At 47.1% G+C, this 14200-nt stretch overlaps 1 pseudogene; it reads left to right on the top strand.

The window, feature by feature from the left end:
• Positions 1-2027: 2027 nt before the first annotated feature.
• Positions 2028-10385, top strand: LOC129050533 (protein WWC3-like; annotated as a pseudogene).
• The last annotated feature ends 3815 nt before the right edge of the window (positions 10386-14200 follow it).

Below are 14200 nucleotides of genomic sequence, written 5' to 3'. Positions count from 1 at the left end.
TGGGAGTTGCTGTTGCTTCTCTGTGAAGGGGGGAGGACTTGGCCCCACAAATGTCGCCTGCATCTCAGGGCCCCACACCCATGCTCCTTTGACTGTGGCTGCTGTCAACATGTGGAAATCCAGCACACACACGTGCTGTGGCCCCTGAGTACAAGTCTGCAGCCCTCCATGGAGCCAGTGTTAGCCCCGATGCCTGGGTTCAAGGGTGGGGACAGCAAAGCCAGACCAGCTTTGACACATGGGGGCCTCACATGAGACCAGCCCAGGTGCTGAGTCCTGGGACTCAGAGCCCTCGACCAGGACCTAATCGCCCCAAGCATGTTTCCTGAATCTGCTGCTAAATGACCTTGGTGGGAGAAGCACATCCACATGTGCTAAGCACTGGCACGCACATCTCATGGGGGTGGGGCGCTTGTAGCTCTGGGCCTTCTGTGCCGGTACACACAGGGCCCATTTCTCCACGCCGCCTCCCTTCAATGGAGGGGTGCTTGCAGTGTGCAAGTATGGGGCCACATGGTAGGAGGCTTCCCCCAGCACAGGCTGGCAGCATTAGGAGACTGGCATGGGCCAGGTGCAGAGAGAGTGAGGTTGGCGCCTTAAGGCTGAGCTGTGCCAGCTGTAGAGCTGGGCCCAGTCTTCCTGTCTCACCTGCAGTGTTATCAGCAGCAAATGGGAGGCGTTTGCTGGGCTGGGGTGTCATCCGGGGGGAGAAAGAGAGAGATGCTCACCTCCTTCAAGCCTCCCGCCCTGGCAGATGATACGTGCAGCGGCCTCCCAGCTGCTCAGAGCCGGCATCTCTGGAGGGAGCTGGTGCACATCTCCTGGGCTGAGGGAGCAGGCTTGAGGTGAAGGACACATACCTAGATAATCTCTTGGAAGGCTTGTGTCAATGCTTGTGATATCCTTTGTTATTTTAGCTTGCTCATGTTCGTGTGTGGCAGGCATTTATACAAGATGCTGATGTTCAACAGAGAACCCCACGTCTCTATTGCAAGATGCCTGTCATCCTGAGAAATCCTCTTTCCAAGGATGACTGCTTTTATTATAGGGGTGATTATAAAATGAAAGATCTATCAAAAAGCAAAAATTTGGTTCTGCTGAACCTGAAGTCACGTTTTCCTTTGTCATAATTTAATGGCATCTTTACAATAAAGTACTTTATGTAAAGTAAATGAAGACAGTAAATTAGACTTTATATTTTCTTAATCTGTTAGCTTACTTTTCTACTCCTTTTCATAGCAGTGGTAAATATTCTTTGAAGTTAGTTTCCTTTGAATTGGAGACACAAGGCTATGTGCTTTAGGAGTTGGGCCCTGGCCAGTTTTCTGCCAGGAAACTGTAACCCCTTTTCTTTTTGTTGAAAATATAAGTACAGAAGTCAGGCAAATGTCTAAGACTCTTATTCTAGCAGTTTATTTTCCAGCCAGTTTTTAGATGTCTCAGTTATTGCCAGCGTGGCCCCTGTTTGGTAAGGAAGTTACGTTTTTAGTCATCTGCAACTTTCAGAATAACCAGCATAAAATTAGACTGCACATGTGGCACTCATGGGCACTTGTGTGTGATCTTGTACCCAGATGCACTGTCTCTTGCACACTCCAAAATGCACCTATTTGTATAATGACAAATGTGTTGTATTGGATAGAAGGGGGGAATTTGATCTAAAACTTTTTTCACTACAGATAAAACAATCTGAAAATAAGTCATGACTAAAGGCAGTCTAAAACCGAGCCATACGTATGAGTGTAAATGTATGTCATCTGTGTGAAAACAGAGCTGGAATGTGCTGATGGATTTAGCGATGGGTTGGAAATTCTACCTGGTCACTCAAGAGTGGAGCCAGTTTTCAGTAGGAACTCAATTTAGATTCTATTAATTTGGGATTTGAGCTAATAGAATTCAGGTTGGGTTAGAATTTCTGAAAAGCATTAAGAAAAAAGTTAATAGCCTTGGACCAGGCTTGGGTAAATTCCCTACAACAAATCACTTCCTGGGGCTGGTCACTGTTTGCCACTGGATACGCTCTGCTGGTGTCATCTCTGCCCCTGGGGTCCTCTGTGACTTAATAGTGTCCTGGTGCTTGTGAGAGTGGGTTCCAAGTTACAGCTCCAAAGCCCAATGAGGGATGTATTTTGAACTCACTTTTAAACTCCCTTTGAAAACTCTCAGCTCCCCATCTTCTGAAAAAGATGGGGTTTTTGAGGATATCGCCCTTGATAAGCATCAGATAGGATGTGAGTATCACAGAAAATTGGGGAAATGTTTTTCAGTAGTAAAGGAAATGCCTGTTTGTTGGTAATGTGCCTTGGCTTTAGGGTCAAGCCAGCCTGACCGAACTTTGAACTTGTGTAGCAGAGGCAAGCGACTTTATATGAGTTTCTTCATCTGAAAAGCAGGGATACAACCCAAAGACCAGTAAGGAATGAGGCAGTGCATACAAAGCAGTGTGCCTTTCTGTAAGCCCCTCAGTGGAACTTCAGAATTGCTTTTTCTTTTTTTTTTTTTTTTTGAGACAGAGTCTCGCTCTGTCACCCAGGCTGGAGTGCAGTGGCGCGATCTCGGTTCACTGCAAGCTCCGACTCCCAGGTTCATGCCTTTCTCCTGCCTCAGCCTCCCAAGTAGCTGGGACTACAGGCACCCATGACCACGCCCAGCTAATTTTTTGTATTTTTGGTAGAGACAGGTTTCACTGTGTTAACCAGGATGGTCTCGATCTCCTGACCTCGTGATCTGCCCGCCTCGGCCTCCCAAAGTGTTGGGATAACAGGTGTGAGCCACCACGCCTGGCCCCAGAATTGCTGTTTAAACATTACTTTCATGTGTACAAGCTATCAAAACATTTTCCTTAAAAATTAAAATATCATAGGTAAGTGGAATCTTAGAACATTCTACTCAAGAGTTTATTACAGCTGTTCTCAAACATTTTGGTCTCAGAACCTCATTCCAATGTTAAAGTGCTGTGGATTCCAAAGAGCTTTTGTTTGTGTTAGTTTTTTTAAAGTTATTTTTTCTAACTGTTTTGTTTTGTTTTTCATTTTTCCCAACCCAGGGACCTGTCAGTGTTTACGTGGATTTTTATCTGTCAGTATTTACTAATTTAGAAGTTAGCTCTGGGGAATTTTTTAAATATTTATTTATTAAAGATAACAATAGGCCAGGCACAGTGGCTCAAGCCTGTAATCCCAGCACTTTGGGAGGCCAAGGCAGGAGGATTACTTTAGTTCAGGAGTTTGAGACCAGCCTAGGCAACACGACAAAACCTCATCTTTACAAAAAATACAAAAGTTAGCTGGGTGTGGTGGCACGTGCCTGTGGTCCCAGCTACTTGGGAGCTTGAGGTGGGAAGATGACTTGATCCTGGGAGGTGGAGGTTGCAGTGAGCTCTGATCCCACCACTGCACTTCAGCCTGCACAACAGAGCAAGGCCCCATCTCAACAAATAAAAAAAGACAATAAAAACCTTATTATGTGTTAATATTGGTAATATTTTTATGACTGATAAAAATTTTTGAAACAAAAAACTGTAGTGAGAAGAGTGGTATTATTTGCCCTTGCTGTCCATCTCTTTAGCATCTGGCTTGCTAGAAGGCAGCTGCTTTGGCCCTTGGTGCATTTGGCCAGTTGAGATGGGGTCATTTTGACTGAACACGTGAAGACCATCTAGCTGCCTACTGAATGCCGTTGGGAAGGAGGGGACCTCATGGGACCCCTGAAGGAGTTTCAGGGATCTGCAGGGTCTTTGAGTCATGCTTTGGAAAGCATTGGTTTCAATATATGATATTGAACTTGAAAGTGGGTTGTGTCGTGGCTCATGTGCAACAATGCTTGTACTCTGTTGCCAGCTGGCCTCTGCATGGCACCATTTGGAATTTTGTTTGCATCAAGAGAAACAAAGGCTCATCAGAATTTCTGGCATGTGGTTGAAACATGTAAACAAACTCAGACTGGTTTGTCTTCCTTATCCTAAGTTGGTGGCACATCTGTTTCCTTTATGGGTGATAGCAGCTCTTTGTCGATCACGTGTCATTTGATGTACATTATTTTATCTATGCAGCATCAGTTCCCTGAGCTGGAGATTGTGGACTCCATTTTTACAGGTAATGAAACTAAGGGCTCAGAGAGGGTGAGACATTTGCCTAAGGCCACACAGCTTGTGAGTGACCGGCCAGGTGGGATTCTCTGAATCCCAGGCTGCTGTCGGACACTGTGTCTGGTTTCCTCTCACTCCCACCTAGCCAAGCTCTTCAAACCCCTTCAGCATGTCCCGTTCCCTGTTGGTGGAATGAGGAAGGTATTAAAGGGGCCTACTGTGGCCACACATCACAGTGTCATTTCCATTTGTAAACCAGGAGTGTTTCCTTCTAGAGGTGAACATATTTATTCATGGAGTTGTCCAACAACTGTTTATTGAGTGCCTATCCATGGTAGGCTCGATTCTAGGTGGTGGGCTTACTGCAGTAGGAACAAATTTTATTCTAGAAAATTACTAAGTAGAAAAAAGTAGAAGGAAGGAAAACAAAAATACCTCCAACCCCATAACCTGGAGATGGCAACGGCTGCTATTTTGTTTCATTTGCTTCTAATGTTTTAACTGTATAAATTTAGAATGATATTTGTTCTTGTCTAGAAGGTGGCCTAGTATGAGGGAATCTGATTTGTTCCAAGGAATTTGAACAGATGACTGCGTGCTCTGCATTTGAGCTCATCTGCTAGTTATCTGTCCTTCTGCTCACTTCACCCTCCTCCTATCCATCCAAGCAGCCATCCCCAGCCACCCACCCAGCCACCCGTCCAGCCACCCGTCCAGCCACCCATCCAGCCACCCACCCAGCCACCTACCCATCCAGCCACCCACCCAGCCACCTACCCATCCAGCCACCCACCCAGCCACCCACCCAGCCACCCATCCACCCAGCCACCCATCCACCCACCCATCCAGCCACCCACCCTCCCAGCCACCCATCCAGCCACCCACCCACCCATCCATCCATCTAGCCACCCACCCATCCAGCCACCCACCCATCTAGCTGCCCACCTATCTGTCTACCTGTAGCTCACCCACCCAGCCACCCACCCACACATTGACCCATCCCCGTGCCCACTCCTCTTCTCAGGCATCCCCTCCCCCGTGCACTGTGCCTGGTGCTTTCACAGAGTAGCAGGCCCTGCTCAGGGTGCCAGGGATGTGTGATCTTGGCCCTTGTGAGCTGGGTGCTTTGAGAATGGGGGGTCATCGCAACCTGATTCAGTTGGAGGGAATTGATAGTGGAATGTCTTGTTATGAAAATATTCTCCCTGTTTTTTGAAATGTACTCATCAACTGTTTTCTTACCTACAGGATTCTGCTTCAGGAAAAAAGGAATTGTCTACTTATGCAGCTGGAAGAAGCCACCCGCTTAACATCCTACCTCCAGTCCCAGTTAAAAAGGTAGGTTACTTTCAAAGAGAAAACTGTATTTGTTCATAGTGTTCCAATGACTGGTACGTGAACTCGTTTCTTGTAGCTTATTTTTCTCCTACTGGAGCTTCACCTGAAATGTTGTTAACACAGAAAGGATACATTATACATTTAACATGCTACTGCTGTATGACTCAGGGAATATGGAGAGAACCACATTTGGCTTCAGGGTAAGAGGCCTGAAGTCAAATGTATTCAAGGATTTTGTAACCTAATTAACAGTTTCAGGGGTGTACATCTATACACATGCACATTTTTCTTTTGGGTTTTTTTTTAAAGCATATGAATTTTTTAAGCTAGTAAGATTTGGCTGCTCAAGAATGGCTCTGCGCACATTCTTCAGCCCTTACCATATGGTAGAGTGCAATGTCAAGGGCCTTAGATGTATCATTTTCTCAGATATTCCTCCTAACAATGCCCAAGGTGGGAACTGTTCTCACCCCAGCCCCAGTGAGCCCGTGGGAGCCCAGAGGGGATGAATGGCTTAAGCAAGTGTACCTGGCTAGTAGGTGTTCCAGCCAGGACTGGGACTGGGACTTGGGCACGGGTCTCTGCTGTTGCCGACTTGACTGCTCTCTGCTACTCTTTCCGTGCTCACAGGGTGAGCAGGGGTGGCTGCCCGGCCATCTCAGATGGCCATGCTGTCTCATTTCAGCCTGTGTGCCAGCACCCTGCCAGTGTCCTCGGAGAGCAGCCGTGGTCTCTGGCCTCCAGCTGGGGCTCCCTGAGCTCGGTCAGCTTCATGGACATCTACGGCCTCCCGCAGTACGAGAAGCCCATCGCTGAGGGCAACCAGCTTCTACACTTCCACCTCATTCCCTTCAATGCGCTGGGGTGAGATGCCCCCTTTTCAGAGCCCCCAGGTCCCTCCGGCTTCCACAAGCAGAGGTGGTCCCGGACACACCCCAGTCTCTGGCGTCGCTGTCCTCCCGCTCCTCCCTGTCCTCGCTGTCACCCCCAAGCTCACCCCTGGACATGCCCTTCCTCCCTGCTGGCGGGACTCGCCACTGGCGCAGCTGGCGGACAGCTGGGAGGGACCAGGCCTGGGGACCCTTGACACACTGTGGGCCCACGCCTCAGCTTTGGGGGACGAAGACTTACCAGGCGTGGCGGCCCTTGAGCCACACGGGGTCCCTGGGGATGGGGAAGGGTCGCACGAGCGAGGACTCCCACCAGCTGGCGCTCCCCTGGGTGGAAGTAAGTGTGGACACGGCCTCCTGCGGGGCAAGGGTTATGTCCAGGGAGGAAACTGTGGGGTCCAGAGTGAGGACGGCTGGCTTTCCAGGTCCATGGTGAGCTCTACGTTTAGGAATATTGATGTGATTGGGAAGAGCACACACCTGCTCTTTCTGATCTGTGTTGGGGAAAGATCATTGAAGTTGACAAAGTTGTCTTTCCTAGGTATTTGGCTTGTTTTCAAAAAATACTTAATTGTTGAAAACTAGGGTAAGAACCACACAGTCTTCCACATTCAGAGGCTGCTAGAGATGGATTAGGGCCTTCGTGACCTTTGCAGCATGCCTGCTGAGATGGAACCGTCAGTGTGTGCCCGCCTGAGACCATTATGCCAACAGGTGTCTGCTTGTAACTAGTGGAAATCTCGACTTCTTTTGTTGCTTTGACATCTCTGTATCTTTTATAGTTTTCAAGAACATAATTCTATCAAATGTGGAAGTGAAAATAATTGGGTAATTTCAAAAGACATGCCTGTAAGTATCAGTCATTTCTACTGAATTGGTTGCTCTGGTGGTTCTTCAAATGGAAAAACACAGAGCTCCGTGGAGCCTCATCCATTCAGATGGTGTTGGTTCAGCTCCTCCTTGGAGCTGGGGTCTTTCTGCTTGTAGCCTGCTTGGAAGACCAAACTGCTATCGAAGGGAATATTGATCCCATGTGCTTTTGTGAGCCACCCATGGCAACTTTATCTTCCTTTGGTTTTAAAGAGGATCAAGAACAAGGTCTCCCGTTCCTGAAGTTCAGCCCATTTAATTGACTTTTATTTGCACAGCAAAAATGTTTTAAATGTTCCATTGAGGCAAACACTAGATAATTTGTGCAGCATAGTGGATCTCAGCCAGGGGTGTTTTTGCCTCCTGCCCCTGGGGAACACTTGGCAATGTCTGGAAACATTTTTGGTTGTCACAACAAGGGGATGGGAGATGCTCTTGGCATCTGGCGAGTGTAGGGACTGTAGGCCAGGGATGCTGCTAAGCACCCTACCATGCACAAGGCAGCACCCCCTCCCCCTCGAGAATGGTCCAGCCCCAAATGTCAAGAGGGCTGAGGCTGAGAAACCCTAGTCACATACCATGGAGTATTTATGCTTCAAAGGGTAGAAATAAAACTAGAGAGCAGATCCAGTGTGGTGTAGTGGAAACAGCTTCAAACTAGCACCTGGGAGACCAAGCTTTTGTTCCCTGCCCTGTCCACTTCTAGCTGTGTGACCTTGAACACATACCTGGACTGAGTCTCACCTTTTCCACCCTTGAATGCAGTCAACTCTGTGACCCCCTCCATTCACCACCATTCTGTTACCCAAGAGATAGATGGATTGGTGGATCAATAGATAGGTTCATCACTCTATAAAATAGTAGTCTGTTGGCACTTACCTGCGTAACCAGAGGCCATCATGTCCTCAGACTGCCCCATGGCTTTTTGGTATCTCTATTTTGGTGTCTGCCCCTGTGTTTGCAAACACACTTTGGTATCCCCAGATATATTGTTTCTGAAGTCCATACATGCAGGTATCCTTCATTAGCTTTGTTCCTCTTTATAACCACACGTTGATTGCTCCATGTTTATTCCGTTCAGTCAAAAAGGAAATATCCAATTAGGACTTTTTTCTTAGTCTCCTTCCTCTCTCCCACCACCTTCTCCTTAAGGGATTGAGAGTCCAGAATGTCAGTCTAGTTAGGCATGAAATCTGCACAAGGCCCAAGGGCCACTTTGGGACAGAGGAGAGACAGAGTGGGAGAGAGAAGCGCTGACTTAATTTCACATCCTGATTTCTTTATTTTTTCCTTTGCTTTCCGTGGCAGATGCTATAATGGTCGAAATTTCTCAGACTGGGAAGTATTTGCTTATGTGTGTAGACACTGCCATCTCGTGGTGGAGTCATAAGTCATTCGTGATTATTACTTGTATTACACTGCCATCTTGTGGCGGATTCATATATGGCATTGATGATGAATTCTTGTATGGCACTGCCATCTTGTGGCGGATTCGTATATGACATTGGTGATGAATTCTTGCACGGCACTGCCATCTGGTGGCGGATTCTTATATGACATTGGTGATGAATTCTTGTATGGCACTGCCATCTGGTGGCAGATTCTTATATGACACCGCCGATAAATTCCCGAGTGACACTGCCATCTGGTGGTAGACTCTTATATGACATCGGTGGTGGTTTCTTGGGTGACACTGCCGACTAGTGGTAGCTTTTTATGATACTGCCATCTGGTGGTAGTTTTATAGGTTACATCTATTACATTGTTTCAAGGACACATATATATTATGTTGTTCCAAGGACATATTTATTTGTGTCCTTAGAAACTTGACATACTTGACCCTGCTGGGTGTCCCCAGAGGGCCGGGTTGTGTAGCCAGCTTCAGGCATGGACACTGGGGGGCTCCTCGCCTCCCCTGCCCCATCATGTATCAGCTGTGCTGGGAACATTGCGGTCTAAGTTCGTCCCCCAGCAAGTCTTAATAAGACAAAATTTTTGTGAGATAAAAATCAAGGTTGTCCAAACTTGCAAACCAGCCTCTGAATGATTTTTTCCTTGTGTTTTCAATCAATTGGAGGAAACAGAAGGCAGGTCAAAGGAGTGGGGCAATACACTGTGGTCTTTCATGCTATTTACGTTTTTGTTACAGTTTTGTCTTCCCTGGATTTTAAAAAGTCAAATGTGTTGTGATTATGAAATACTTATCTATTTTCATCTACTCATTAGTATTAGCTAATCAAAACCTGTAAAAATCTTGACTTTGCTCATATTGATGTTTTTATGATACTGATACTCCATTTAATGTTGTTGGCTTAAATTCTGCAGTGTTTTCACTTTGTGCTTTTTTTTTTTTTATCTGTTCTCATGTGGCTCGACAGAAGTGCTCACTGTAAGTGGCCTTGGGAGTCCCCTTGCTCAGTGTTGTTGCTCAGGCCCCAGGCATACCTTTGTGCTGTGGATGGATGTGTTCAGGATGGCTGGGGTGTGGCCAACGAGGGTTATCTTATAGCTGTGCTTCAACACAACTTAGCAATTGGCCTTATCATTATCGCATTGTTAATATTCATGGTGGCTACAAAAGCTGTTTAAGAACTTTCCTAGACACTTTCACTGTTTATTCCCTGTATGTGTTTGTTTCTGGAATGTAATGGCGTTCATTGCTGTCATATGCCACCTAGCAGCTTTGCTATGCTGTGGTTTTACTATATTTTCTTCCTTTTTACCAAGCAGTGTTCACATCCTTGGCTCTTAGTGTCTGTCTGTCTTGAATGATGAAAAGGGAGTAAAGAGATTTTCACATGAACATGGGGAAGATTTGACCCTTCTCTCCCTGGCACTGCTCGTGAGGGCCCACCTCTGTCCCTTGAAGCCCCAGGGCAGGCGTCCTGGGTGTGGAGCGTAGAGTCTGTGCTTTTTCTCAGCCGGGGCAGTTGCCGATGGGACTTCCTCCTGGCAATTCCTACTTCCACACACCCTGTGGGTCCAGTGACTCAGCCTGGGCTTCGAGGATTAGCTCCTTCATTTCTTTCCTCTCTGCATTGACTTCTATGGCGATGATGAGAGAGAAATGTGGCCAGACTTGTGCCTTGGGCTAGGGTGGTTGCAGGTGCTTAGGCTCGTTACCTGGTGCTATTTCCTTTCAGGCATCTACAGCTGAGTCTGGGGACCATGCGTGTCAGGGCTGGGAATGCAAATGGTAGTGGTGGTTTCCTTTGCTGGGGGTTGATGCAGTGGATGGGGGTGCTTCCATTTGCAGTTTAGGGCCAGGTGTTTGGGTCCTTCCATGTGGCGGGGATAAAGAGGAGAGCTGGCGTCTGGAGTCCTGATCTGTCTGAGAGGCAGTGACTCCGGCCACCCCAGGATGGAGGCCAGCTTCCAGCCCTGGCTGATGGGGGAGAAGCAGCGAATTCCCCGGATGTGGCATGGCGGATCTTTGGAAGATTCACTCGGCCTCCACTTGACCTCGCGAGGCCAAAGGCCACAGCCCCATGTGCTCCGTGTGCTGTTGAACATGTTCGTATTTCATTGGCGTGGATGATAGTTTGGTTGAAAGGAGAGATGGTCGCCAGTGGAGTCAGTTTAGGAAGGCACAAAGGTCAACCCTTTCCGTTTCTAGAACTCAGCCAAAGAAAAGTGCAGAGATGAAAGCGGGAGCTGGCTTTGAGTGACGGTGGAGTGCCCAGCTGGGGCTTCCAATTTGATTCCGTGTTCCAGCCGAGTGCGCCCCTCCAGAAAGCAGACTCCTGGGCTCACAGGTGCATTTAGCGTGGGAAGATTATATACACGTTTGTATTGGTTTTGTTAAAAGGAACTTATTGCTATGAGGAAATGGGTAGAAATGGCTGATGAAATGTTAAAAGGAAACATTTCAATGGCTATTTTTGGCTCTTGAATAAAATTGATGTGAAAGATAAAAATAAGCGTGCCAGGAATAGCAGCGTGCTAACCCAGAAGGGCGGCTGGAAGGCTCCTGCCTGCTGTCACTGAGACAACCAGGCTTGAGCCCCAGCTTCCTCCCCCGGGGCCGCAGGCCTCCCAGGTGGTGTTTTCAGAGGATGAGTGTGGGTTCAACTGTGTCCTCTGCTTTGAAGGTTGCTAATTTTTCCAGCGTTTATTTGGATAACTAAAATGTTTTTTTCTTGAGTATAAAAGCAGTATTTGTTGTATAAAACATGGGAAATATCCGACAGCATAAAGAAGGCAGTGAAAACCATGACCTCTTGGCGAGCGCCACTGCTGTTCCCATCAGGCTAATGCTGCTTTCGTGTCTCGTGGGTGTGCGCGGCTTTCAGAAAGTGCCATTTGAGGGGCTTCTCACCATCATCTTATGTTCGTGTGTTCATTAAGGGGGTGGAAATAGATTTATGAATCCAAGAGGTAGCCAGAAGTTCATTTCTTCAATTTTCCAATGTGAAAAACAACTAGAGTGCAGCAAGTCTCCGTGTGTGTGTCCCAGTGAGTCTCTGGAACACTCAGTGACAAAGTGTGTGCTCCAGCGTCAAGGACCCCGGTACCCGGTGCTGTCATTTCCTGACCCTGTATGTGTCCCTTACTTGCAGCAGTGACTCTTTGAGAAGACAGTGCCAAGAGGTTGGAGAGGAGGGTACGCTGCATCTCCACATGCCTGTCGGATTATTCACTAGCCAGCGACAGTGGGGTGTTTGAACCTCTAACCAAAAGGTCTGAAGCCAGTCTTACTATTTTGTTCTCCGTACGCAGAATCACCTGTGTTACTGGAAATCACAAAAAGATTCCGTACTGAACCTTTCATGCATTGACACTTTGTTCATTTTTTGAGCGGTAAGATATTTTTCTAGCTTCTTTCACCTTTGGGTGATTGGGTTTTAGAAAGAAGTCTTTCTCCCTGGCCCTGGGGGCCTAAGGCTTGAGTCTGATGGAGCTCAAAAAGGAGAATCAATGTATGCATCTTTTTATATATTTTTTATTTTTTTGAGATGGAGTCTTGCTCTGTCACCCAGGCTGGAGTGCAGTGGAGCTGCCTCGGCTCACTACAACCTCCGCCTCCTGGGTTCAAGCGATTCTCGTGCCTCAGCCTCAGTATGTTACTCTATTTTTTATTTAGGAAAAGAGTTGGTAAACTTTTCTTAAAGTGCCAGATAGTAAATATTTTAGGTTTTACGAGCCATAAGGTCTCTGTCACCTAATAGATGTACCCAGTACAGAATTTCTCACTTTAATTTCCAGTCTTTTGTGCTATCTGCTGGTTTCATTGTGAGCTGCAAGGAAATAGAGAGCTGGAGGATTGAAACCTAGTCTGAGAAGTTACTCTGTGAGAGAAGCAAACCCCAAAGGTAGAGTGGAAACAGCAATTATAAGAGGAAACGCGGCCAGTTGTGGTGGCTCAAGCCTATAATCTCAGCACTTTGGGAGGCTGAGGCGAGCAGATCACCTGAGGTCAGCAGTTTAAGACCAGCTGGGCCAACATGGTGAAACCCCGTCTCTACTAAAAATACAAAAAATTAGCCAGGTGTGGTGGCATGTGCCTGTAGTCCCAGCTACTTGGGAGACTGAGGCACAAGAATCACTTGAACCCAGGAGGTGGATGTTGCAGTGAGCCAAGATCACGCCATTACACTCCAGCCTGGGCGACAGAGCGAGACTCCGTCTCAAAAAAAAAAAAAAGAGGAAACGCAACAAGACACAGCCTGTGGAAGCTGCCAAGAAGAAGACAAAAGAAGGAGACTGTCTAGGACTGAGATCCAATTTGTGTGAGGAGGGTAGTGATGGAGGGGGCTAAGGGGCATGATGTGACAGCATAGGGACCTGTTTTAATGAACAGTGTTCATGGGGAGTTTTGAGAGACGTTGGGATGGAATTATGACCTTGCCACCTCAATAATTAACTAATTTGTCAGGCGCGGTGGCTCACGCCTGTAATCCCAGCACTTTGGGAGGCTGAGACGGGCAGATCACGAGGTCAGGAGATCAAGACCATCCTGGCTAACACAGTGAAACCCCGTCTCTACTAAAAATACAAAAAGATTAGCCGGGCAAAGTGGCGGGCACCTGTAGTCCCAGCTACTCGGGAGGCTGAGGCAGGAGAATGGCCTGAACCTGGGAGGCGGAGCTTGCGGTGAGCCGAGATCGCACCACTGCACTCCAGCCTGGGCGACAGAGTGAGACTCCATCTCCAAAAAAAAAAAGAAAACTTAACTAATTTGATGGGTTTGTGTAAGTCACCACCCTGCCCCCACTTTGAGACAGGGTTTTGTTCTGTTGTCCAGGCTGGAGTGCAGTGGCACAATCCTAGCTCATTGCAGCCTCGTACTCCTGGGCTCAAGTGATCCTCCTGCCTCAGCCTCCCAAATAGCTGAGTGGGACTACAGGCGCTTCCCACCACACCTGGCTAATTTTTTAAGTTTTTGTAGGGACAGCGTCTCGCCATGTTCCCCAGGCTTGTGTTGAACTCCTGGACTCAAGTAATCCTCCTGCCTGTGCCTCCGAAAGTACTTGGATTACAGGCGTGGGCCACTTTGCCTAGCTGTTTTCATCATTACTTTGAAGAAAAATATATACTTTGATATTTTGATCATAAAACATGATAAGATTTTGCTATTTTTTTTTTGAGATGGAGGCTAAAGTTCAGTGGTGTGATCTTGAGGGGTTCAAGCAATTCTCCTACCTCACCCTCCTGAGTAGCTGGGCCTACAGGTGTGCGCCACTACACAATTTTTGTATTTTTAGTAGAGATGGGGTTTTTCCATATTGGCCAGGCTGGTCTCGAACTCCTGGCCTCAGGTGATCTGCCCACCTTGGCCTCCCAAAGTGCTGAGATTTCAGGCATGAGCCACTGTGCCCGACCTGTAACAAGATTTTTTAAAGGCCATACCCAAAATTCCATTTTTAATCTTTCAATTTTTTTCTTTTCTTTTGATCCATAAAGCAATTGCATATATATTAAATCTTATTCTTCTGCATTTTGCCTACATGACATATACTTTTATCTTATAGAGCTAATGACATATAATCAATTATATATATTATTATTATTTTGT

This window comes from Pongo abelii, chromosome 16 (assembly GCF_028885655.2).
Source record: "Pongo abelii isolate AG06213 chromosome 16, NHGRI_mPonAbe1-v2.0_pri, whole genome shotgun sequence".
In the NCBI taxonomy this organism is placed as follows: Eukaryota; Metazoa; Chordata; class Mammalia; order Primates; family Hominidae; genus Pongo; species Pongo abelii.
The sequence above is the reverse complement of the archived record's forward strand: the minus strand, read 5'-3'. Positions and strand labels throughout refer to the sequence as shown.